General features: G+C 48.7%; 1 protein-coding gene across 2 annotated transcripts in view; it reads right to left on the bottom strand.

Moving 5' to 3' along the window:
• The window catches only part of LOC308145098 (zinc fingers and homeoboxes protein 2-like), a 142,940-nt gene extending 117,543 nt beyond the window's left edge, over positions 1-25,397 (bottom strand). For both annotated transcript variants that reach the window (XM_080516435.1, XM_080516434.1), the window contains exon 1: positions 25,335-25,397. The gene's annotated coding sequence lies outside the window, so the exon portion shown is untranslated. The remainder of the gene's footprint in view (positions 1-25,334) is intronic.
• Between the last annotated feature and the right edge of the window lie 511 nt (positions 25,398-25,908).

Below are 25,908 nucleotides of genomic sequence, written 5' to 3' on the forward strand. Positions count from 1 at the left end.
AGCCATGTTCCATAGACTCCCTCATCTTCCTGCACTACAAACACTTCACACTTACATTTCTGCTCTTGTATATTTGTATATATTTTACGCTCTATATATTTTATTACTATATATTTTATTACTGGCTCACCGGGACCTGAGTCCAAATTTCGTATCATTTCTTTTGATATGACAATAAAGAATCCTTGAATCCTTGAATCCTTGAAGGCAAGTTAGCCACGGTAAGGCTAGTTAGCCATGGTAAGGCTAGTTCGCTGCTAGCACTGCTCCTCTGACAGCTTCTATCAGAACCAAGAAAACTTCAAATGAAAACAAATAGCTTTTGTGTTCGTTTTAGAAAGGTTCCACAATTACAAGACAATGTTCTGATCATCAGTTTCCATGGAAATGGCAGGGAAACTTGAAAACCGTGTAGATTTACATGTTGATTCACGAGTTAGTGCCGTTTTGTGTAGTGAAACCACACACACACACACACACACACACACACACACACACACACACACACACACACAGCAGAGAACAATGGGCTCTAAACATCAACCATGGAGAACACAAACATCCTAGTGGACAGACACCAAGTTAGATTGTTAATATGGGGACTGTCTGTGTCTTTGTGGTTATTTTGTGTTTTTATGGTCTAATGTTTTTCCATTTGTCTTTTTTCTATTCACATTTCCACGGTCACATTTGTCTTCTTGTGGGAATCTTTTGTTTTTGTCTTTTCGATCTGCAGGTTTAGAGATGTTCAGACACTTCTTCACTTTAATCTTCACACGACAACCTTTTTTTCTGCTTCTCACGTGGACTTTGAGGACTAAACGTTGACCTGCGCCAGGAACCGGAGCCGTCCTGCACCTCCACCTGTCCGGGGTCATAATGTCCTGGCTGATTGGTACGTTTCATTACTGGAAGACCAGGAAGCGTCGGTGGAGGGCTGTGATTGGTTGATTTGTAGGCAGTGTGCTGTTTGAAGAGGAAACTGGCTAAAATGATGTTGTTCAGTACAAACAGAGTCAAACAGCCTCTCACACGGTTCAATATTGACTCGAGCGCCGTCGACTCCCACTGAGCTGCAGACCTGTGATTTCCAGTCTGACTGCAGCAACACTTCACCTCCACCAGTAAATAAAGCTCAGACTAAACATCTGCAAACACCTGTAATCTGACCAACTGCCGAGCCTTCACAGTCCTGAGACAGGACAAGGAGGGACTGAGGATACAGCAAGGACGAAGTGAAGACAAGGTGAGGACGAGGCTAAGACGAGGTGAAGACATGGTGAGGATGAGGCTAAGACAAGGTGAGGACACGGTGAGGACGAGGCTAAGACGAGGTGAAGACGAGGTGAAGGCATGGTGAGGACGAGGCTAAGACGAGGCTAAGATGAGGTGAAGACACGGTGAGGACGAGGCTAAGACGAGGTGAGGACGAGGCTAAGACGAGGTGAGGACACGGTGAGGACGAGGCTAAGACGAGGTGAAGACACGGTGAGGACGAGGCTAAGACGAGGTGAAGACACAGTGAGAGCAAGGCTAAGACGAGGTGAAGACAAGGTGAAGACATGGTGAGGATGAGGCTAAGACGAGGTGAGGACACGGTGAGGACGAGGCGAAGACGAGGTGAAGACACGGTGAGGACGAGGCAAAGACGAGGTGAGGACACAGTGAGGACGAGGCTAAGACGAGGTGAAGACACAGTGAGGACGAGGCTAAGACGAGGTGAAGACACGGTGAGGACGAGGCTAAGACGAGGTGAGGACACAGTGAGGACGAGGCTAAGACGAGGTGAGGACACAGTGAGGACGAGGCTAAGACGAGGTGAAGACACAGTGAGGACGAGGCTAAGACGAGGTGAAGACACAGTGAGGACGGGGTGAAGACGAGGTGAAGACACGGTGAGGACGAGGCTAAGACGAGGTGAAGACGAGGTGAAGACACGGTGAGGACACAGTGAAGACAAGGCGAGGACACAGAGAGGACGGGGTGAAGACAAGGCGAGGACACAACCATTGATGGAGCAAAGCATTGTTGTGATGTGAATCAGTGCGAGTCACTGTGAGTCTTCACTCAAACTGTCCGGCGTCTCACCCGTCACCAGCCTCACCCTTACCATTCACTTTGTTTTCTTTTGTCCTCAAACATCCTGAAAAATGACCCAGAAAATGTCCCCCGACAGCAGGAGACATCTTTATTCTCCACCTGAGTGTTGATTGAGAGTCACAGTCACATAAAGTAGGATTTGCTCATTATTCTCCGAGAGGAAGCAGGAACCTGCATCTGCTCCAAGACGGACCGAAACTATAAAGGACTTGTTTTAGATATTTGACATTAAGAAGCTGCCAAAGGTATTGGTACGAGTTCCTACTGACAGAAACTCTGCTAACATTGTCTCTCATTTGTTTTTTCCACAGAAACGCGGCGTTATGGTATTTATGTATTTATTTATGGTATTTCTTCGATACTCATTTTCGATCAATTCCATATTTTTAGTTCTTGGTGGTCGTCACTACTCCGACATGAAGCTGAACTTGTTTCAACGTTTCAGGTAGCTAATGCTAATAGTGACCATCAGAGACAGCAGATAACGCTTATGCTAAAGCTAAAAGTGAGTAATAGACACAGTAGCTAATGCTAACGCCACCTTTAGATTCAGGGACCATGACAAACCAAGAGACGAGCTGATGCTAATGCTACAGCTAATAGTGAGTTTGTGACCATGAGCGACAGCTAATGCTAATGGTGAGCAACAGAGATGGTAGCCAGTGTTAAAGCAAGCAGTAGTTCTCTGATCATGCTAACGTAGGAGCTAACGGAGTCTGTGACGAGGACAGAAAGAAGCTAATGCTAATGAAAGCAGTGTGTTCAGTCATGCTCATCCTCAAGCTAAAACTAAAGTTTGTAACAGTTGGTGCAGGAAGATGAGAACGACTCAGACTTTAATTAAAACCTCCCTGGCTCGTAGTTGATGATAATCAATCTTTTCTTTGGAGGTAATAAAGTGATATTTGACTTTTTCCGTAACCACCCTACAGTTCAGTTCCTGTGTGAAAGAACAAAAATGCCTTTAGACTCGTTCGAGTCTCAATTATTGGTTTCCAGAATCCAGATTACTGCGACAATGAGTGAAATTCACCTCCTATGTCTTTAATTAAAAAGAGGCAGGAAGTGAACAATGCTGCGGCTTAGCTGCAGTTTAACTGGAGGTGCACTCTGTAATTTGGTTTGTGATGCAAATTAGAGACTTGTGCTGAGCTGGAAGCGATGCCACCAGCAGCCAAACTGGCGGGGTTTGGTTACATCTGGTACGTTTTGTTCTCCACTGGTGCCTCTAGCATGCCGGCTGCTTGAAAACACCAAACACTGAAATTGATTTGGCTGGAAAGAGCAAGGAGTGGCAGCAGAACTCAGTAGAACACACCAGCTCACTTCCAGCCGGCGCCACGACTCGGCCTCAGACACAAAAGGAAAAGGCCTAAAAATAGTCGGCGTGGCTCACGCCTTGTCTACACTTCACCAAAACCTGGAATCATCCACCACATGAGAAGGGAAGCAGGAAGCCGAGTCGCCACAGTGACTGTGGTTCCTCTGGACATGGCCGGAAACATGGCGGCTCCTCCTGAGGGTGGCTCAGCGCAGAGCGTCCAGACAGCCGCCACACGGCTGCTGTTCACACACTGGAGCATCGCTAGGGACCAGTGTGTGTGTGTGTGCGTGTGTGCGTGTGTGTGTGTGTGTGTGTGTGTGTGTGTGTGTGTGTGTGTGTGTGTTTTCATTGAAAGCGTCACGTTTTCATGACATTGCTTTAAAAATGATGTCTGCTTCCATGGAAACAGCAGGAAGACTGAAAACAATGTAGCAATGTAGTTCTGATGTTGGTCCACTAGTTGGTGCTGTTGCTCACCAAGCTGGTGAGGGTGAAGGTGAGGGTGAGGGTGAGGGTGAGGGTGAGGGTGAGGTCAGAGGAAGAGTCTTGTGGAGCAGCAGTGAGTGTGGAGCATGACGCCCAGCTGGTTCACGGCGAAGCTCGTCTGTGTGCTAGAACAGTGGTTCCCAACCTTTTTTGACCAGTGTACCCCTTGAGCTGGTTTCCATGTGAAAAGTACCCCCTCTCTCGTGTGTGATTATTCGCCTTAATGTGTACTTATATTTAACCCTTTGTCTTTCTATCTATCCAACTGCTCATTTAAATAAAACAATTATTGTGAGTGTAAAAACATACCTTTTAATGAGACCCTTGCGCTTGCTTGTCTTTCATAAGTCTTTCATAATTCCTTTTTTCACTGGGCTCCCCTGTGCCTGCGTCCGAGGCGACGGTAGCAGTAGCGGTAGCTGGACGTTGACTCCTGCCTAGCCATGCATCCATGTTTACAGTCGGTATGCAGCTAGAGTTAGCTAGCTTCGCGAATCGTGCGCGCCCGCAGCAAGAACGTGAACCTTTTTTTTTTTTAAAGCGCGCCACTTTATAGTCTTTTCATGTTATGTGCATTGTAGTGTTACAATCACTGTGGACCAACTGCTACTCATGGAAAATAAACGTATGGCCTTACTAAAATTCATGATATAATATAATATAATATAGTATATTTTTTTTTTTTGTGTGTGTGGTTACTGTAGGCTAATTTATAATCTTTCTGCGTACCCCCTGCAATACCCTCGCGTACCCCTAGGGGTCCGTGTACCCCCGGTTGGGAATCACTGTGCTAGAAGGTGCTTGTTCTTTTACAACTCGTCTTAAAACCCATTTCGATTCTTTGGCTTTTACCTTAGCGTGAGACTCTGCTCTGGCTTTAGTGCCTTGGTTTTTTTTTTTTATGCTTTAACTTTTTATGTTTAAACTTTTTATGTTTTGTTTATTGTTTTACCATCCGATTGTTTTTATTGCTTGAACTTTTTTATTGTTTTTATTGTTTTAATGTTTTCATTTTGCCTGTTATATTTTTATTTCAATGTACAGCACTTTGTCTCAGCTACGGATGCTTAAAGCGCTTTGTAAATAAAGTTGAGTTGAGTTGAGTTGGTGCAGGTGTGGTTTCCGTACGTAAACCACCGACCGCACCGAGATGAAAACTGCATTGTTTTCACAATTTCTGATGTTTCCACGGAAACAGACATCATTTTCAAAATGTTGCTGTAGCAACATGAAACTGTGGAGATGTAAACTAGGCGTTTTCACTTGAAATGTTTGGGACAAGTTATTATCTCAGTGGCAGAAATCATTGTTCTATTTTATATTTTTGGATTTTAAAATACATTTTCATTGTATTATTCTTACTCATTTATATAAATGTATATATATATATATATATATATATACATTTATATATATATGTATCCTCATGTCACCTGTACAAACTGAGTTTGCTAGAAAGCAGGTTGATCTACAGATTCTGGCCCCTCTGCTGTTGTCCAATCCTACCTTTTTATTGCTATTGCCAATAATATCACCATCACCATCATCACCGCCATCATTCTCATCGTGGAGGATTCATTACTAATTCCCAGCAATTTAGGCTGAAAGTCGCCTGGGAAATAAAAAAGGGGGTTGTGGTGCATCACAGCGTGCCAGTTGGCCTTCTCCAACCTGGCAACCAAGACGCAGCAAACTGAGAATAAATGAAAAGCGTGCGGCAGCCGGATGACGGCGGCGTCCCACAGGTAATCTGAGCCTGCCAACGCTGGATGAAGATTAACTTTGCTGCTTGTTTATCAGGTAATAAAAGGCCAAGTATTTGTGGTTCAATTAGAAAAAAAAAAGTGGGGCATCTCGGCGGGTTCTGGCTCCGGTTCTCCTGCATGTTCACACTGAATCTCCACCAAACGCAGGTTTGATGTGACATATGAGAGGCTGAGTAAAGGCTCGTCTTCAAGCCGACTGGTGGTGATGGCACGACGCCACCCGGGTAATCAGTGTGGTGATTATCTCAGGACTCGCCGTACTTACCCCTCAAACACCCCGGGGCAGTTAGAGGGAACACGGTGTTCCCTGTGCAGCCTTATGTCTTTATTGTGGGACGTCTGGATGAGATACAGGTCTTCTAACTGATACTGGACGCTCCGGCCTGTCCGCTCCACCTGATCAGACTGAATTGATCCAGAGCAAGAAACATCCACTTTAATCTCACAACATCTGGAAAACCACAAGAATATTTGACTGATTAAAGTTGGCTGCAGGAAACGACTTCCTTCACCTGGAGCTCCTGACGTCCTGTCACCTTTAAAGTCTGAACACTGAGCAGCACAGTAATGGGATTACACTGGATTACCCAGTGACTGTCCATTCACTCGCCTGTGGCAGCATGGCACCAGTACAACCACCAGTACCACCAGTACGACCACCAGTACAACCACCAGTACGACCACCAGCACAACCACCAGTACAACCACCAGTACGACCACCAGTACGACCAGTACGACCAGTACAACCACCAGTACAACCACCAGCACAACCACCAGTACCACCAGTACGACCACCAGTACGACCAGTACGACCAGTACGACCACCAGTACAACCACCAGTACGACCAGTACGACCACCAGTACAACCACCAGCACAACCACCAGTACGACCACCAGCACAACCACCAGCACAACCACCAGTACGACCACCAGTACGACCAGTACGACCAGTACGACCACCAGTACAACCAGTACGACCACCAGTACGACCACCAGTACGACCAGTACGACCACCAGTACGACCACCAGTACGACCAGCACGACCACCAGTAATACCAGTACGACCACCAGTACGACCACCAGTACGACCAGCACGACCACCAGTACGACCAGTACGACCACCAGTACGACCACCAGTACGACCAGTACGACCACCAGTACGACCACCAGTACCACCAGTACGACCACCAGTACGACCACCAGTACGACCAGTACGACCACCAGTACGACCAGTACGACCACCAGTACAACCAGTACGACCACCAGTACGACCACCAGTACGACCAGTACGACCACCAGTACGACCACCAGTACGACCAGTACGACCACCAGTACGACCACCAGTACGACCAGTACGACCACCAGTACGACCACCAGTACCACCAGTACGACCACCAGTACGACCACCAGTACGACCACCAGTACGACCAGTACGACCACCAGTACAACCAGTACGACCACCAGTACGACCACCAGTACGACCAGTACGACCACCAGTACGACCACCAGTACGACCAGTACGACCACCAGTACGACCAGTACGACCACCAGTACGACCACCAGTACCACCAGTACGACCACCAGTACGACCACCAGTACGACCACCAGTACGACCAGTACGACCACCAGTACGACCACCAGTACGACCAGTACGACCATCACTGCCGTAGCCTCCAGGCGTTGAGGTGAGGAAACATGATTTTTGTGGATAATGAAGGTTTAAATGAAGAAAGCTGAGCCCCCCCCCCCCACTAACCACAGCTCAGAGGCAAGCGGTGGGGGGGGGCTCATCTCGCACATTGTTTTTTTATGATCTTGGGTGTGATGAGCCGTCATCAGTGCTGCTGGTCACTCATGTGTTGAGTAATTGAGGAACACACACTGCAGGCTGTAATGAGAAAATAAGCATTCTTTGCTCTCCGCATGAGCAACAAGGACTTCTTGGAGATTTGAGAAAAAGGAAATCTAAATAATCCGAGCAGCGGAAACAAACACACTGTCTGGTTTTGAAGTGTTTTCGCAGGAAAAAGGAGAGAAAAAAGGAAAAGAGTGACACCTACTTGGAGCAATGATGGATGTCTGGAACAGAAACTAACGTTTTAAAGGCTTTTCACTACATTATGTCACAAAGACAAACCAGCAGGTTATACAGAGGGTCTGCATCTACTGGAGGTCCTCGTCTGACTGGGAACACTGGGGTGTAGACTGGACACACTGAGGGGTAGACTGGGAACACTGAGGGGTACACTGGACACACTGAGGGGTAGACTGGGAACACTGAGGGGTAGACTGGGAACACTGAGGTGTAGACTGGACACACTGGGGTGTAGACTGGACACACTGAGGGGTAGACTGGACACACTGAGGTGTAGACTGGGAACACTGGGGTGTAGACTGGACACACTGAGGTGTAGACTGGACACACTGGGGTGTAGACTGGACACACTGAGGTGCAGACTGGACACACTGAGGTGCAGACTGGACACACTGAGGTGTAGACTGGACACACTGAGGTGTAGACTGGACACACTGAGGTGTAGACTGGGAACACTGAGGTGCAGACTGGACACACTGAGGGGTAGACTGGGAACACTGGGGTGTAGACTGGACACACTGAGGTGTAGACTGGACACACTGGGGTGCAGACTGGACACACTGAGGTGCAGACTGGACACACTGAGGGGTAGACTGGACACACTGAGGTGTAGACTGGACACACTGAGGTGTAGACTGGACACACTGGGGTGTAGACTGGGAACACTGAGGTGTAGACTGGACACACTGAGGTGTAGACTGGGAACACTGAGGTGTAGACTGGACACACTGAGGGGTAGACTGGACACACTGAGGTGTAGACTGGACACACTGAGGTGTAGACTGGGAACACTGAGGGGTAGACTGGACACACTGAGGTGTAGACTGGACACACTGAGGTGCAGACTGGACACACTGAGGTGTAGACTGGACACACTGAGGGGTAGACTGGACACACTGAGGTGTAGACTGGACACACTGAGGTGTAGACTGGACACACTGAGGTGCAGACTGGACACACTGAGGTGTAGACTGGACACACTGAGGTGTAGACTGGGAACACTGAGGTGTAGACTGACACACTGAGGTGTAGACTGGACACACTGAGGTGCAGACTGGACACACTGAGGTGTAGACTGGACACACTGAGGTGTAGACTGGGAACACTGAGGTGTAGACTGGACACACTGAGGTGCAGACTGGACACACTGAGGTATAGACTGGACACACTGAGGTGTAGACTGGACACACTGAGGTGTAGACTGGACACACTGGGGTGTAGACTGGACACACTGGGGTGTAGACTGGGAACACTGAGGTGTAGACTGGACACACTGAGGTGTAGACTGGACACACTGAGGTGTAGACTGGGATCGGTGAGGTGTAGACTGGACACACTGAGGTGTAGACTGGGAACACTGAGGTGTAGACTGGACACCCTGAGGTGTAGACTGGGAACACTGAGGTGTAGACTGGACACACTGAGGTGTAGACTGGGAACACTGGGAGGACAGACGTCTGCTTTTAATGATCCTGATACAGACTGGACACCTGGACACACCGTGCTGCAGACTGGACACATTGAGGTGTAGACTGGACACACCATGGTGCAGACTGGACACACCGTGGTGCAGACTGGAAACATCGTGGTGTAGACTTGACACCGTGGTGCAGACTGGACACACTGAGGTGCAGACTGGACACACCGTGGTGTAGACTGGGAACACTGAGGTGTAGACTGGGAACACTGAGGTGTAGACTGACACACTGAGGTGTAGACTGGGAACACTGGGAGGACAGACGTCTGCTTTTAATGATCCTGATACAGACTGGACACACCGTGGTGCAGACTGGACACACCGTGGTGTAGACTGGACACACCGTGGTGCAGACTGGACAGATTGAGGTGCAGACTGGACACACTGAGGTGTAGACTGGACACACCATGGTGCAGACTGGACACACCGTGGTGCAGACTGGACACACCGAGGTGCAGACTGGGAACACCGAGGTGCAGACTGGGAACACCGAGGTGCAGACTGGGAACACCGAGGTGCAGACTGGGAACACTGAGGTGTAGACTGGGAACACTGAGGTGTAGACTGGACATGCTGAGGTGTAGACTGGGAACACTGAGGTGTAGACTGGGAACACTGGGAGGACAGACATCTGCTTTTAATGATCCTGATACAGACTGGACACACCGTGGTGCAGACTGGACACACTGAGGTGTAGACTGGACACACCGAGGTGTAGACTGGACACACCGTGGTGCAGACTGGACACACCGTGGTGTAGACTGGACACCGTGGTGCAGACTGGACACACCGAGGTGCAGACTGGACACACCGTGGTGCAGACTGGACACACCGAGGTGCAGACTGGGAACACTGAGGTGTAGACTGGACACGCTGAGGTGTAGACTGGGAACACTGAGGTGTAGACTGGACACACTGAGGTGTAGACTGGGAACACTGGGAGGACAGACGTCTGTTTTTAATGATCCTGATACAGACTGGACACACCGTGGTGCAGACTGGACACACTGAGGTGCAGGCTGGACACACCGTGGTGCAGACTGGACAAACTGAGGTGTAGACTGGACACACCGAGGTGTAGACTGGACACACCGTGGTGCAGCTGGACACACCGTGGTGCAGACTGGCCACACCGAGGTGCAGACTGGGAACACTGAGGTGTAGACTGGGAACACTGAGGTGTAGACTGGACACACTGAGGTGTAGACTGGGGACACTGGGAGGACAGACGTCTGCTTTTAATGATCCTGATACAGACTGGACACACCGTGGTGCAGACTGGACACACTGAGGTGCAGACTGGACACACTGAGGTGTAGACTGGACACACCGTGGTGCAGACTGGACACACCGAGGTGCAGACTGGACACACCGTGGTGTAGACAGGACACACCGAGGTGTAGACTGGACACACCGTGATCCAGACTGGACACACCGTGGTGTAGACTGGACACACCGTGGTGCAGACTGGACACACCGTGGTGTAGACTGGACACACCTTGGTGTAGACTGGACACACCATGGTGCAGACTGGACACACCATGGTGCAGACTGGACACTCCGTGGTGCAGCTGGACACACTGAGGTGCAGACTGGACACACCGTGGTGCAGACTGGACACACTGAGGTGCAGACTGGACACTCCGTGGTGCAGCTGGACACACTGAGGTGCAGACTGGACACTCCGTGGTGCAGACTGGACACACCGAGGTGCAGACTGGACACACTGAGGTGCAGACTGGACACACCGATGTGCAGACTGGACACACTGAGGTGCAGACTCATAAAGACTAACCAACCCTGGTAAACAGAGTTTAGACTTACAAATAGAAAGGCTCCAGTGGTGAGATGTGAGATTTAGGTTCCGTCCACACGAGTCCGCCGGTTCACCTAAACCACATGTTTCTGTGCGATTCCCACGGTGAGGTAATCGGCCCCTCGCCATCCCATCTCGTCCATGATGTCATCAAATAACCACAACAATCAGGGACTACAAGCTCCGGCGGAGCTGCAGAAGCTACGGATGCTAGCAGGAAGCCGGCAGGGCCATAGACCTATAGAACTAGAGTTAAAACCAGGTTTATGAGCAGGAATGTACTACATTTCTATGTGCTCTGTCTCTTCTTCTGCAATCTTGGTATATGTGGTGAGTCACAGCGCCTCTAAAGGCCTGGCATGTGTACTACATGTCCTGAAGCCTGGTGTTGAGTTGACGGTTGGACGGAATGTGTTGGAGAAGGCTGGGGAGAAAAAAAGATCATTTTATCATTTTTCCCCTTCCACTGCCGCCTTTCTGTCCTTGACACACGCACAGTCGTGGTAATCAGGGTCAGCCGTGACGTCACCTGAAGTTCTCCCAGACGGGCTCAGGTATCACGGGCACTGAGCACAAAATGCACTTTTGTTATATTTGAGTCACTGAGACCAAAACTTTCAGAATACCTTATTTACAGGTTCCGACCTCATTGTTGTTATGTTTGATGCCAAAGACAAATTAAGGAAAGAAAAAAACCTAAAAACCAAACCTGAAGTATTTATTTTTGCCTTTTCCTCATTTTCCTCAGCTGTTTGGACTTTATTCTACACATTTAAGTAAGTGTTTGTTGCTACAAGCATATTTCATTAAAGCTTTAATGAACTATCATCTTAATTGTCTTTTTTAGTTAAAAAACACTTCAAGCTGAAAACCAATGATGGTTATATAAGAGCAGCTTCATGCTGTATGTTTTACATTCAATTTACATATAATCCGATTAATCGAAGAAAATAATCGGTGATTGATCGACTATCAAAATAATTGTTTGTGGCAGCCCTCTGCATGGACATACCCTTATTTCTTAAATAAAAGCTAAATTGCAGACGAAGTATCTAAAAGGAAGTGTAAGTACCTCACGTGTGTCCACTGGGCTGTGGAAGAAAATATCACAATATTAAAATAAAAAGAATATTGAAAAAATTATGTTCTGAATCAAATTTAATAAATAAATGTCTACAATAAGGACAAAATGTTCCGATTGCTGCAGAACGCTGCAGAAAAGTCTTAAACCATTTTTTCCTGCACAACAATGGACAAGCACCACATTGACACCACCAGCTGTACGGGTGGAGGACAGAGGCCGGAGGTGGGTGTTTGGTACCGTGTTGTAATGAAGCACTGACTCTGAACTTAAGCCACGGTTCCACTGCACCCGCTGAACCACGTGGTGAAGAAGAACACGTCACCCGCTGAACCACGTGGTGAAGAAGAACACGTCACCCACTGAACCACGTGGTGAAGAAGAACACGTCACCCGCTGAACCACGTGGTGAAGAAGAACACGTCACCCGCTGAACCACGTGGTGAAGAAGAACACGTCACCCGCTGAACCACGTGGTGAAGAAGAACACGTCACCCAGTGAACCACGTGGTGAAGAAGAACACGTCACTCAGTGAACCACGTGGTGAAGAAGAACACGTCACTCAGTGAACCACGTGGTGAAGAAGAACACGTCACCCGCTGAACCACGTGGTGAAGAAGAACACGTCACCCGCTGAACCACATGGTGAAGAAGAACACGTCACCCGCTGAACCACGTGGTGAAGAAGAACACGTCACCCAGTGAACCACGTGGTGAAGAAGAACACGTCACCCAGTGAACCACGTGGTGAAGAAGAACACGTCACTCAGTGAACCACGTGGTGAAGAAGAACACGTCACCCGCTGAACCACGTGGTGAAGAAGAACACGTCACCCGCTGAACCACGTGGTGAAGAACACTTCACCCAGTGAACCACGTGGTGAAGAAGAACACGTCACCCGCTGAACCACGTGGTGAAGAAAAACACGTCACCCGCTGAACCACGTGGTGAAGAAGAACACGTCACCCAGTGAACCACGTGGTGAAGAAGAACACGTCACTCAGTGAACCACGTGGTGAAGAAGAACACGTCACTCAGTGAACCACGTGGTGAAGAAGAACACGTCACCCGCTGAACCACGTGGTGAAGAAGAACACGTCACCCGCTGAACCACATGGTGAAGAAGAACACGTCACCCGCTGAACCACGTGGTGAAGAAGAACACGTCACCCAGTGAACCACGTGGTGAAGAAGAACACGTCACCCAGTGAACCACGTGGTGAAGAAGAACACGTCACTCAGTGAACCACGTGGTGAAGAAGAACACGTCACCCGCTGAACCACGTGGTGAAGAAGAACACGTCACCCAGTGAACCACGTGGTGAAGAAGAACACGTCACCCAGTGAACCACGTGGTGAAGAAAAACACGTCACCCGCTGAACCACGTGGTGAAGAAAAACACGTCACCCGCTGAACCACGTGGTGAAGAACACTTCACCCAGTGAACCACGTGGTGAAGAAGAACACGTCACCCGCTGAACCACGTGGTGAAGAAAAACACGTCACCCGCTGAACCACGTGGTGAAGAAGAACACGTCACCCGCTGAACCACGTGGTGAAGAAAAACACGTCACCCGCTGAACCACGTGGTGAAGAAGAACACGTCACCCGCTGAACCACGTGGTGAAGAACACGTCACCCGCTGAACCACGTGGTGAAGAAGAACACGTCACCCGCTGAACCACGTGGTGAAGAAGAACACGTCACCCGCTGAACCACGTGGTGAAGAACACGTCACCCGCTGAACCACGTGGTGAAGAAGAACACGTCACCCGCTGAACCACGTGGTGAAGAAGAACACGTCACCCAGTGAACCACGTGGTGAAGAAGAACACGTCACCCGCTGAACCACGTGGTGAAGAAGAACACGTCACCCGCTGAACCACGTGGTGAAGAAGAACACGTCACCCGCTGAACCACGTGGTGAAGAAGAACACGTCACCCGCTGAACCACGTGGTGAAGAAGAACACGTCACCGGCTGAACCACGTGGTGAAGAAGAACACGTCACCCGCTGAACCACGTGGTGAAGAAGAACACGTCACCCAGTGAACCACGTGGTGAAGAAGAACACGTCACCCGCTGAACCACGTGGTGAAGAAGAACAAGTCACCCAGTGAACCACGTGGTGAAGAAAAACACGTCACCCGCTGAACCACGTGGTGAAGAAGAACACGTCACCCGCTGAACCACGTGGTGAAGAAAAACACGTCACCCGCTGAACCACGTGGTGAAGAAGAACACGTCACCCGCTGAACCACGTGGTGAAGAACACGTCACCCGCTGAACCACGTGGTGAAGAAGAACACGTCACCCGCTGAACCACGTGGTGAAGAAGAACACGTCACCCGCTGAACCACGTGGTGAAGAACACGTCACCCGCTGAACCACGTGGTGAAGAAGAACACGTCACCCGCTGAACCACGTGGTGAAGAAGAACACGTCACCCAGTGAACCACGTGGTGAAGAAGAACACGTCACCCGCTGAACCACGTGGTGAAGAAGAACACGTCACCCGCTGAACCACGTGGTGAAGAAGAACACGTCACCCAGTGAACCACGTGGTGAAGAAGAACACGTCACCCAGTGAACCACGTGGTGAAGAAGAACACGTCACCCAGTGAACCACGTGGTGAAGAAGAACACGTCACCCAGTGAACCACGTGGTGAAGAAGAACACGTCACCCAGTGAACCACGTGGTGAAGAAGAACACGTCACCCAGTGAACCACGTGGTGAAGAAGAACACGTCACCCAGTGAACCACATGGTGAAGAAGAACACGTCACCCAGTGAACCACATGGTGAAGAAGAACACGTCACCCAGTGAACCACGTGGTGAAGAAGAACACGTCACCCAGTGAACCACGTGGTGAAGAAGAACACGTCACCCAGTGAACCACGTGGTGAAGAAGAACACGTCACCCAGTGAACCACGTGGTGAAGAAGAACACGTCACCCGCTGAACCACGTGGTGAAGAAGAACACGTCACCCAGTGAACCACGTGGTGAAGAAGAACACGTCACCCAGTGAACCACGTGGTGAAGAAGAACACGTCACCCAGTGAACCACGTGGTGAAGAAGAACACGTCACCCAGTGAACCACGTGGTGAAGAAGAACACGTCACCCAGTGAACCACGTGGTGAAGAAGAACACGTCACCCAGTGAACCACGTGGTGAAGAAGAACACGTCACCCAGTGAACCACGTGGTGAAGAAGAACACGTCACCCAGTGAACCACGTGGTGAAGAAGAACACGTCACCCAGTGAACCACGTGGTGAAGAAGAACACGTCACCCAGTGAACCACGTGGTGAAGAAGAACACGTCACCCAGTGAACCACGTGGTGAAGAAGAACACGTCACCCAGTGAACCACGTGGTGAAGAAGAACACGTCACCCAGTGAACCACGTGGTGAAGAAGAACACGTCACCCGCTGAACCACGTGGTGAAGAAGAACACGTCACCCGCTGAACCACGTGGTGAAGAAGAACACGTCACCCGCTGAACCACGTGGTGAAGAAGAACACGTCACCCGCTGAACCACGTGGTGAAGAAGAACACGTCACCCGCTGAACCACGTGGTGAAGAAGAACACGTCACCCAGTGAAACACGTGGTGAAGAAGAACACGTCACCCAGTGAACCACGTGGTGAAGAAGAACACGTCACCCAGTGAACCACGTGGTGAAGAAGAACACGTCACCCGCTGAACCACGTGGTGAAGAAGAACACGTCACCCGCTGAACCACGTGGTGAAGAAGAACACGTCACCGGCTGAACCACGTGGTGAAGAAGAACACGTCACCCGCTGAACCACGTGTGTGTTGGAGCGTCTCAGTCCAGCAGGATGTCCGACTCCTGAGTGTCTCTGCTAGAAGGTCCATCTGACCGAGGGCTGCCACAACAAATCCATTAAATTTGATTATTAAAAGTGTTGACAATGAATTTCCTGATCGATTGGCTGTGTCACTCGGCCGCCGTTCGCTCTCTCCAAAGCAACAAAGTAGCGGCGCAGCGCTGGAGCTCAGCGGCGAGCGGTCGGAGAGCATCGATGGGGCGACGCCACCAGAGCCGACTGGCCTTCGCTCTCGGAAACAACATGGAAGTTGCGGCGCGGCACTCAAGCTAACCGGCCAGCCACCACAACGCTCGGATGCGGGGAGACAAAACAAAACAACCATGCAAAGCGGAGGATGTAAACGACAACAGAGGATTCACAAGGTCCTGCCCCGGCTGAGGTTACTGTTGTAACGTCACACATCTGTGGAGCTCTAAGCCCCGCCCACTTTATAACCTCTCTTCTGGAGGAAACGCACCACACTTGGCTCTGATCACGCTTTAGCTAACTGCTGCATACCGCTGTTTGATCATGTTAATATAGAGACTATTTCATTCCAAACACTGTGACACAACAAAGAAAAGTTTGAATTAAATGTAAAGGTTATTATAGCAACATGTCAGCAGTCTGGTCACTCAGGAGGAAACTGGACTGTCTGTGGTCCCTGAAGTACATTAAACCTTATTTAATAATCATCTTGTAGACATCTTATATGCATGTGTATATATGTAGATATATTGCATACATCATTGTACTGGTTCAGTTTGTATATAATCATAACATATTTGATGTTTGGTTTGTTCAATATCAACTGGTCCTACAATTTGACAAGAGGATCAATGCTTCCCTACTGCAAGGTAGCGGAGCAAGTTCCTGAAGCTGTCCCTCCATCAGACACCTGAATTAAGAACATTTCAATGTTCATGAATTGTGCTTCAATACAAAATATTCTAGAGACAAACTGGATCCACATTTTGTCAGTTTGTGTTCTACATTACTGAACTCTGATGCATCAGTTGGTCTTTATTGTGACCCTGGTTACTGAATGTGAGAAAGTGACAGCCCTTTCTCACGTTGAACACAGCTCACCTCACGCACTTCCGGGTCCTCGGCGGAGCGCGCGCCGCTGAAGGAGCTGTATTTCAGTGGGCTGACGGCAGGTGGAACAGTCCACTGGGTGTAGGGGTGCACTGTTTGTATTTTTGGGGTGTAAATATGTATAGTGGGGACTGGGTGATGTATCACATTAATATAATGTATATATTTTGTAGATAAGTATGCTTGTTTGATGTATGTGTACTTTATTCATGTATTTCTTTGGTTGGGTTAATTTAGGATCAGTTAAACACCCCTTCGCCGGTTGTGTCAGTCCAGCACGTTCTGATTGGCTAAACGCATGGTGGGGCTGGGCCTATTTAAAGAGGCCCGCTGTCAGTGACTGAGAGACTGAGAGTACGTGAGTCTGTGTCTGCTGGCCTGTTGTGAGGCAGCAAGTAAAAGAGTTTTGTAAAGATTTGTAAAAAGAAAAGTCAAAATAAATGTAAGTTTATTTTTGTAAACACCGTCGACCTTCTCCTTTTTACCGCATCCTCTCTCCCAACACCCGCCGACCACATCCCGAGTCGGGGGTCCGCCGTGGAACCTCACACTGAACAACATCATTTAATGTTTGATACTATCATTGACTTCTTGGTCTAAACTAGTCATGAATCCTCTAGTATTCTCTAGCACATAGAACAATGAGAACAAGTGGAGAACTTCCAGCTGTTGTTGCAGAAGCCATTGCCTCAGAAGACTAAGCACAATGTGACCCCCCAGCAGGGAGACGGGGGGGGGCAGCCTGAGCCCTTTTCTACTTTTCTGCTGTACCATGAGGGAAGAAACTCTAAGAGGATGTACCTGCAACACAAAATGTAGCATTTAAAAAAATCAATTGTCATTTCTCTGATCCTAGTTTTAATATAACATGAAACTGTTTTTGTTTAACAAAAGATATTTGACTGAGTGCAGGACGAGTGCAAAGTCTGCAGGACTAGTGAAAGCCATGGCTCACTAGTCCGCTCCACTAGTGGGGAAAGAATGAAGATCTCTCCCTGCAAACACTGAACGTTAAGGTGTAGCTTCACCAGGACTCTTCAGACGACCTGGTGACATCACACGACCCCCTGCCGTGCTTCAGATCAACACTTCTGACAGTTCTTCAGGAGAACCTGCAGCTCGTCAGCAGACGATTGTTTGTACGTGTTGAAACGTCACTCATCTTCCTGCAGTCAGACGGCTTTATTTTCACGTTACATTAATATTAATTACTTGACAGAGCGTGCGGATGACAAGCACAGCAGACACAGCGCCGTTTATTTCATCTACGACGCCAATTTGCATTCGCCCTGCTTTCTGTCGCTGTGTTGAGTCTGATTGGAGACCTGCATACATTACATGTGGTGGAACGTGTCCTTTTATTTGGATTTCAAGTGAGAAATCATCGGCTCTGCGTCTTCCGCTTTGACCTACGCTTCGTTTGCAGCGTTGATATTTCTGGACAGAATCGGCTTTTTGGTGCCAACTATTCAATCTCCATGAATTCAGGCCTCCTCCTGCCAAAAAAGCTCAAACAATTACAAGTATTCAGTGTTCCCCCTGGTTATTATTGGCAGAGTGGAAAAGCCTCTGAAGCGGCACGCAGACCTCAGGACGGTCCAACTTTATTAGGCTTTCTTCAGGAAACAACACTACTGAGGGTGAATATCTGTCATTAGGACGAGCTGCTGGAGGAACCATACAGGCAGGAGACTGTGGTACTGAAAAGTACTGAAATACACCAGAGCAACTTCTCAACAGAGCCGTTAAACAACAATATAAAGTTGCATTCATATTGATCTTCTGACATGTTGTTAACATTGGTCAATAGAAAGAACTGCTCTGAGAAGACTGACTCGGGATCAGTTCCGTCTGCAGGGAAAGAAAGCCGACAGTTCCTTCCAAACGTGGCTCACAAGAAGAAATACTTTTCTTTCCCATGGCATTGAGAACACGCCTTGATTGAATTAAAACAGTATGAACGCACCACATGGTTCAACTCTGGAGCTACAAAATGTTCTTCAATGGCAAATTTAGAAAAATGAGAACCAGACATGAGCAAGAGAATCGAACAATGGTGATTGAAACCTTGTGTGGAGTTTGAATCTGATCCTCTGAGGCAAAAGGACGAAGGATCGACGGCGTCGTGTGACTGAAGCCAGCGCACCATGGAGATGCAGGTGCACATCAGGACACCGTCAACGTGATGGAACCTCATGACGTTGCTCTCAGCAGACATGAGAACCTTCCTCAGAACCTCTAGTGTGTGGTTGTAGGGAATTAAAGAAAGAGTCGCATCTTTTGTGTTGGCCGGAGGAACCAGAGTGACAGCTTCGGCTTTATTGGCTCATTTCAAGACGCACGGTTGTTTTTACCTGAGGCTGTTTTCACACCAGGAACACCTGGAACACGGTGTTCCTGCTGAAGCACGCATCTGCCCAGCAAATCATCTCACAACAACTCAGCCAGAGGAACCGGTCCGTCACCACAGCCAGCCAGGCAGCACGCCCGACAACAACCACATCAGCCCTTCAGCAGGTGAGGACCAGGAGGACCAGGAGGACCAGGAGGACCAGGAGGACCAGGAGGACCAGGAGAAAGAGGAGCAGGTCAACAACCTCCTGGATTTCCGACTGTGGAAGAACATCATCACCAAAACACACAGCAACCTGAAGTACGGTGGAGGGAGCATCAGAGTCTGGGCTCCTTCTCTATGCTGCAACAGCACCTGGACACACACACACACACACACACACACACACACACACACACACACACACACACACACACACACACACACACACACACACACACACACACACACACACACACACACACACACACACACTCTTACATAAAGCAACATTAGCACTGATATTGTGTGTGTGAGCGGGTATAAAATAAAAGCAAAATAAGAGTGTGTGTGTGTGTGTGTGTGGGGGGGGGGGGGGGGGGTATAGCTGTGAGGGGTCCTCATGACTGAAAGCCGCTCAGGCGCTCAGGGCACCACAAACCCCAAATGACCCCGTTCTGTTTCTCTATGGTCACAATCAAAAATCGAGTGATTTTCCCCCGTAAAAATCTAACGATGTGAACAGTCTAAACTGAAATAAAAGCTCAGACTGTGTGTGTGTGTGTGTGTGTGTGTGTGTGTGTGTGTGTGTGTGTGTGTGTGTGTGTGTGTGTGTGTGTGTGTGTGTGTGTGTGTGTGTGTGTGTGTGTGTGTGTGTGTGTGTGTGTGTGAGAGATAATAAATAGCAGCATGACTGACTGATCCCTGCAGCCATATCACAGGATTAAAATGCGACACGCCGTCGATACAAAGCAACAAAATATGAGACAGAAAAGAGAGAAAAAAGAAGTGATCGTGAAGCAGAACAGACATTCACAGAACAACACATGGAACACACTGGGTGAAGGAACGAGAGGAGGAGGAGGTGCAGAAGGAAGAGGAGGAGGTGCAGAAGGAGGAGGTGCAGGTGCCAAAACTATCCTCCAGGTGTTTGAAACCTGAACAATCATCTGTTCATCTGAGTCACTACATCCTCCTCCTGCACCACCTCCCTGCTAACAGGAGGAGGGAGGAGGAGGAGGAGGAGGAGGAGGAGCACTCAGAGACTCAACATGGATCAATAACCCATATTCACTATTGAGAAGAACTCAATTATTTCCTTGAAATCAGAAACATGAGGGAAGAAGTCAGCCGTGCCTGTTCTTCAGGTGGTACCAGGGCTGTACCAGGGAACCACCATGAGGTACCAGGGCTGTACCAGGGAACCACCATGAGGTACCAGGGCTGTACCAGGGAACCACCATGAGGTACCAGGGCTGTACCAGGGAACCACCATGAGGTACCAGGGCTGTACCACCATGAGGTACCAGGGCTGTACCAGGGAACCACCATGAGGTACCAGGGCTGTACCACCATGAGGTACCAGGGCTGTACCAGGGAACCACCATGAGGTACCAGGGCTGTACCACCATGAGGTACCAGGGCTGTACCAGGGAACCACCATGAGGTACCAGGGCTGTACCACCACGAGGTACCAGGGCTGTACCAGGGCTGTACCACCATGAGGTACCAGGGCTGTACCACCATGAGGTACCAGGGCTGTACCAGGGAACCACCATGAGGTACCAGGGCTGTACCACCATGAGGTACCAGGGCTGTACCAGGGAACCACCATGAGGTACCAGGGCTGTACCACCACGAGGTACCAGGGCTGTACCAGGGCTGTACCACCATGAGGTACCAGGGCTGTACCACCATGAGGTACCAGGGCTGTACCAGGGAACCACCATGAGGTACCAGGGCTGTACCAGGGAACCACCATGAGGTACCAGGGCTGTACCACCATGAGGTACCAGGGCTGTACCAGGTGGACCTTCTATGTAAATTAAGAGAAAGCGAATCAGAGATGAAACTAAAAATGGATTAAAAACTAAAAGTGTTAGGAACTTGTCCAGTTTCAACAAGGGAGTCAAATAAGAAAAGAAAAACATGCTTTGTGTGCTTGAAACTGAAAAAGGGCCCAATAAATACCAACAGTTGTAAAGCTGTTAAAACAAAGTGTGTGTGCAGAGGAGAGCAGCAACCTGACGACTCAGTGAAACTTCACTAATCCTCATGGAGGGCAAACGCTAAAGCAGGTTCCTCTGATCAATATGGAGGAAAAATATTATTGCCGTCAATCTTTTTTGAAACGAGAAGAAATTTGAATTCTTGGTGAACACTTATTTTACTTCAATTTAAAAGAACTCTTATGTTATTGTTGATCATTTCTACGTGACTTGACCTAGTTAGAAGAGCAGGGCCGGCCAGTACACTGCAAATTAACACACCTTGTGATACTGGGACATATTTATATCACATACAACATGAAGCCGGTGTGAACGTGTTGACATGCATCAGACTGGGGGAAAATAAACGTGACAAGTGACACATTGAAGAGAAAACTACTTTTCGGGCTTAATTTCACATAAAGAGCATTTTTATTTTAAGATAAATCAGTGTAAACATGAACTCATAGAAACTCAGTCTGAAAACAGATTGTTATTCATTTTTTTAATTAATTCTTTGACTTTTTCCTTTTTATTAAATCTTTGAGCAGAAAAAATGAACATTAACCAATATTTTCTCTGTTTGACTGGAATATTGAATTATTTTACAGCCTTGTCTCAAACTGACTTTTAACTGTAATAGTTTAGATTTGTATGTTTTCTCTGAAGTAATTTTAAATGTAAAATGAAAAATAAACAACCCAGCTGTTTTCTGGACTTTGTGAGATCAAACTGAATTAAATGCATTAAAAACAGCTCAACTGTTTTGTGTCTGATGTAGTGAAATATTCTGTTTATTGAAGTAAATATCTGTTTATCAATCCAATTAAATGTATCTCTCATCCAACATTTGAAAAATATGAGTAATACAAAGAGAGAAAAAAACTCTTCATCCAAACATGTAATGACAATATAACAAGATGCAGGAAAATGTTCCAAAAAGCAAATAAAAATAAGCTGCAGCAGAATATTTCTGCCTAAATGTGTAAACCGATGCGAGATGAACTGAACTCAAGAGAATCCTCTTTATATGAAAACGTGAATGAAAACACACTGATCTGTTCAAACAAGGCAGAATAAACCAAAACACTGCGTACGAATAAAAAGGCTGGAATTGTTTTTCTATAGCCAAAGTCCAACACAGTGTGATTCTGTGACACGACACCGACGGCACAAACTGACTGCACGTTCACGTCTTTCCTGCTTGGATCCGTTTAAAACCGTTTGTCTGAAGGCAACACTTCTGATCTTCTCCTGAAGGGTTCAGCCTAAACCTGGTCAGTCAGTCAGTCAGTCAGTCAGTCAGTCAGTCAGTCAGTCAGTCAGTCCCCCAGGTTACTGATCAACAACACTAATCACCTTTGAATACAACATGAATTTGTTTAAATTCAACTCTGATTTTCAATACAAAGTGAGGAACACATCAGCTGCATTCGACTTTTCTGAGTGAATGAAGGCAGAAAGTCCACAATTCAATCAGTATAAAAGCCCAGTGTGTTCCAGTGTTAGTTAACTCATTAACCAGTCTGTTAAACTGCAGGATGAGTCACATTGCACCACCTTACAATGTGTAAGAACAAGACGTGGATTTAGCTCTAATCGATCAGCTGCAGCTTGTTTCTCTGTCAATCAGGATTGAATCAGATTCTAATGCACATTTTCAGGAAATGACTGCATATAGATTTGATTATTAGACTTTACAAAATGATTCCTGAGTAAAAAGACAGATTGTTTCCGTGAGGCGGCGGAACAAAACTGATCCTCGGACTGAGAAACTGCTCCGACGTGAGAATGAAACCAGGAAAAATACACACGCCACTGGAAATAATGCGGAAAATCGTCATTCAATTATTGCAAACACTGATTCTCAATGTGAAAATAGGAGAAACAGGTTTGTACAATTATATTTCATCATTTAAACGTCACTTTATTTTACAGATAATTTCTGTAAAATGAGACTGTGTTGGGTGAAAAGCTCTTTTGTGGATTAACAAAAACACTTTAATCAGACCATTTCATCTGTTCTCACCAACAACCCCAACAATGATTCCCATGGAAAAACTCATCGCTCTAAGAAATAAATATAAAGTGAAATTCCACAGATATTAAATACATTTTGTACAAATTGAGCAAGAAGAAGTGAAATGTATAAATCTAAGGCTTTGAGGTTTCCAGGTAAGAAAATACTGAAATAAAGTCAATTTTAAATAAAAAATGTGAAGAAGAACTGAGAGGAATCAGGCGTTAATGACAGCAATCATTAAGAGTGGTAATTACACCTACATTACTGTAGGCAACGTGTCGTTTTAAGACATTTTATGGTGTAAAACTGAATTAAAAGGGATCGGATTTTGCTGGACAATCACACACAATGCCTTCAGTTATCAACATCATGTGGATGAAATACTAATTCAACATTAACTCGTTCATTTCTGCAGAAAACTGTTAAATACACACAACTGCATTTCTGCGTAAACCAGCATGTATTTAACCTAAACTCTGGTTTTATATGGGAAATGTGACAACAAATATAGTTTATATCAGAACTATTTAAACGTGTCATTTTACATAAGTTAGATATTTAAAGAACGCTTCTTTACACATTGTTATACAAGATCAGCGCGTGAGGTCAGTCTGGGTGGATGTTACTGTGTAACCACCAGTAAATCATTAAATAAGAAATTAATTATAATTCCAGCAGAATCAATCCTGAGACCAGAACCATGAAACTGCATAAAGCCTGAACTCAGCGGAGTTCCAGGTCACCGCGGCGCGGCGGCGCGGCTCCCCGGGCTGCAGCGTGCGGAGCTCGGCTGTTGGAGGCTCGGCTCCCCGGCAGCAGCGGCGGAGGACCGGCGTGTTTCCCCCGGCCGCCTGCCGCCCCGCTGCCCGCCCCGGCTCCACCAAAGCACCCGGGCGGGCTGGACGAGCCCGTCAGGCCGCTCGGCGGAGCCCCGTTAGCCGCCTTGTGTGCGCGCGCGGCGGCGTCACCTCAGATGACCCGGCAGCCAGACGGGCTGTCTGCTAGCTTAGCCCCGGATGAACCTCCGAGCCCCGGGCGGCGCGCGGCGGAGAGCCGAGCCCGGGGGCACTTTGGAACACATCGCGGGGTTTTCGGTGATTTGTGTCAGACGGGGAAAGTCGGGGTGTGTGGGGGAGATTGGGGGGGGGTTGGTACGTTCCCCGACATGGGAGCCAAACATCCAGCCACGTCCTGCCGGGGGGAGAGACCCGACGGTCCCGACCGGTCCCCTCTCAGCCTGCCTCCACCCCGGGGGAGAACCGTGATTGGGGGGGGGGGGTCCCGCTTGAAGGCTGCCGAGGGGCAGCGGCTAGCGGCTAGCACTCTCCGGGGAGGCGGGTCGAGGGGAAAAGTTCTCCAGCAAAATAAATAAAAAGCAGGAAACCCGGCTGACGCGCCCCCGAACTTACCTGACAGCCGGGAGTCCCGGGCTACCCCCCCCCCCCCTCCCCCCCCACCGCCTGGGGGAGTCCCCGAGCCGGAGCCGGGGTGGGGAGGCACGGGCGCTAGCCGCATCCGGCACGGCGGCAGCGGGAGCCGGGGCAGGGGCAGGGGGAGAGGCGGAGGACCGGCGGAGGACCGGCGGGCCAGTGGGGCTGCAGCCAGCCGCCTCGATAACTTCACTTCGCGGTCACTTGAACGTAAATCTGCCGCTGAGTTGTAAAAAGAGAAGTTTCGTCAGTCCTACCTGGCGGGGCTGGGGCAACGGCGGCCGCCTGGAGCGTGTTATTCCCGGATATCCAGAGTGGAGCGGTGCGGGGCACCAGCAGCCTGCGCGGGGAAGAGGACCGAGTGGAGCATCGCGGACCGACACACAACAGAGAGCGGAGAGCTGCGGCTGCTGCTGCTGCTGCTGCTGCTGCTGCTGCGGCTGCTGCGGCTGCTGCTGCTGCCGCTCGGAGGGACCGACCACATGATCGCACGTCACACAGTATTTGCATAGGATGCCTGCGATGCAGGGTTACAGAGCTGCAGGGTTACAGGGTTACAAGGCTGCAGGGTTACAAGGCTGCAGGGTTACAGGGTTACAGAGCTGCAGGGTTACAGGGTTACAGAGCTGCAGGGTTACAGGGTTGCAGGGTTACAGGGCTGCAGGGCTACAGGGTTACAGAGCTGCAGGGTTACAGGGTTGCAGGGTTACAGGGCTGCAGGGCTACAGGGTTACAGAGGTGCAGGGTTACAGAGCTGCAGGGTTACAGGGTTACAGGGCTGCAGGGTTACAGGGTTACAGAGCTGCAGGGTTACAGGGTTACAAGGCTGCA

This window comes from Blennius ocellaris, assembly GCF_963422515.1.
Source record: "Blennius ocellaris genome assembly, chromosome: 20".
Classification (NCBI taxonomy): Eukaryota; Metazoa; Chordata; class Actinopteri; order Blenniiformes; family Blenniidae; genus Blennius; species Blennius ocellaris.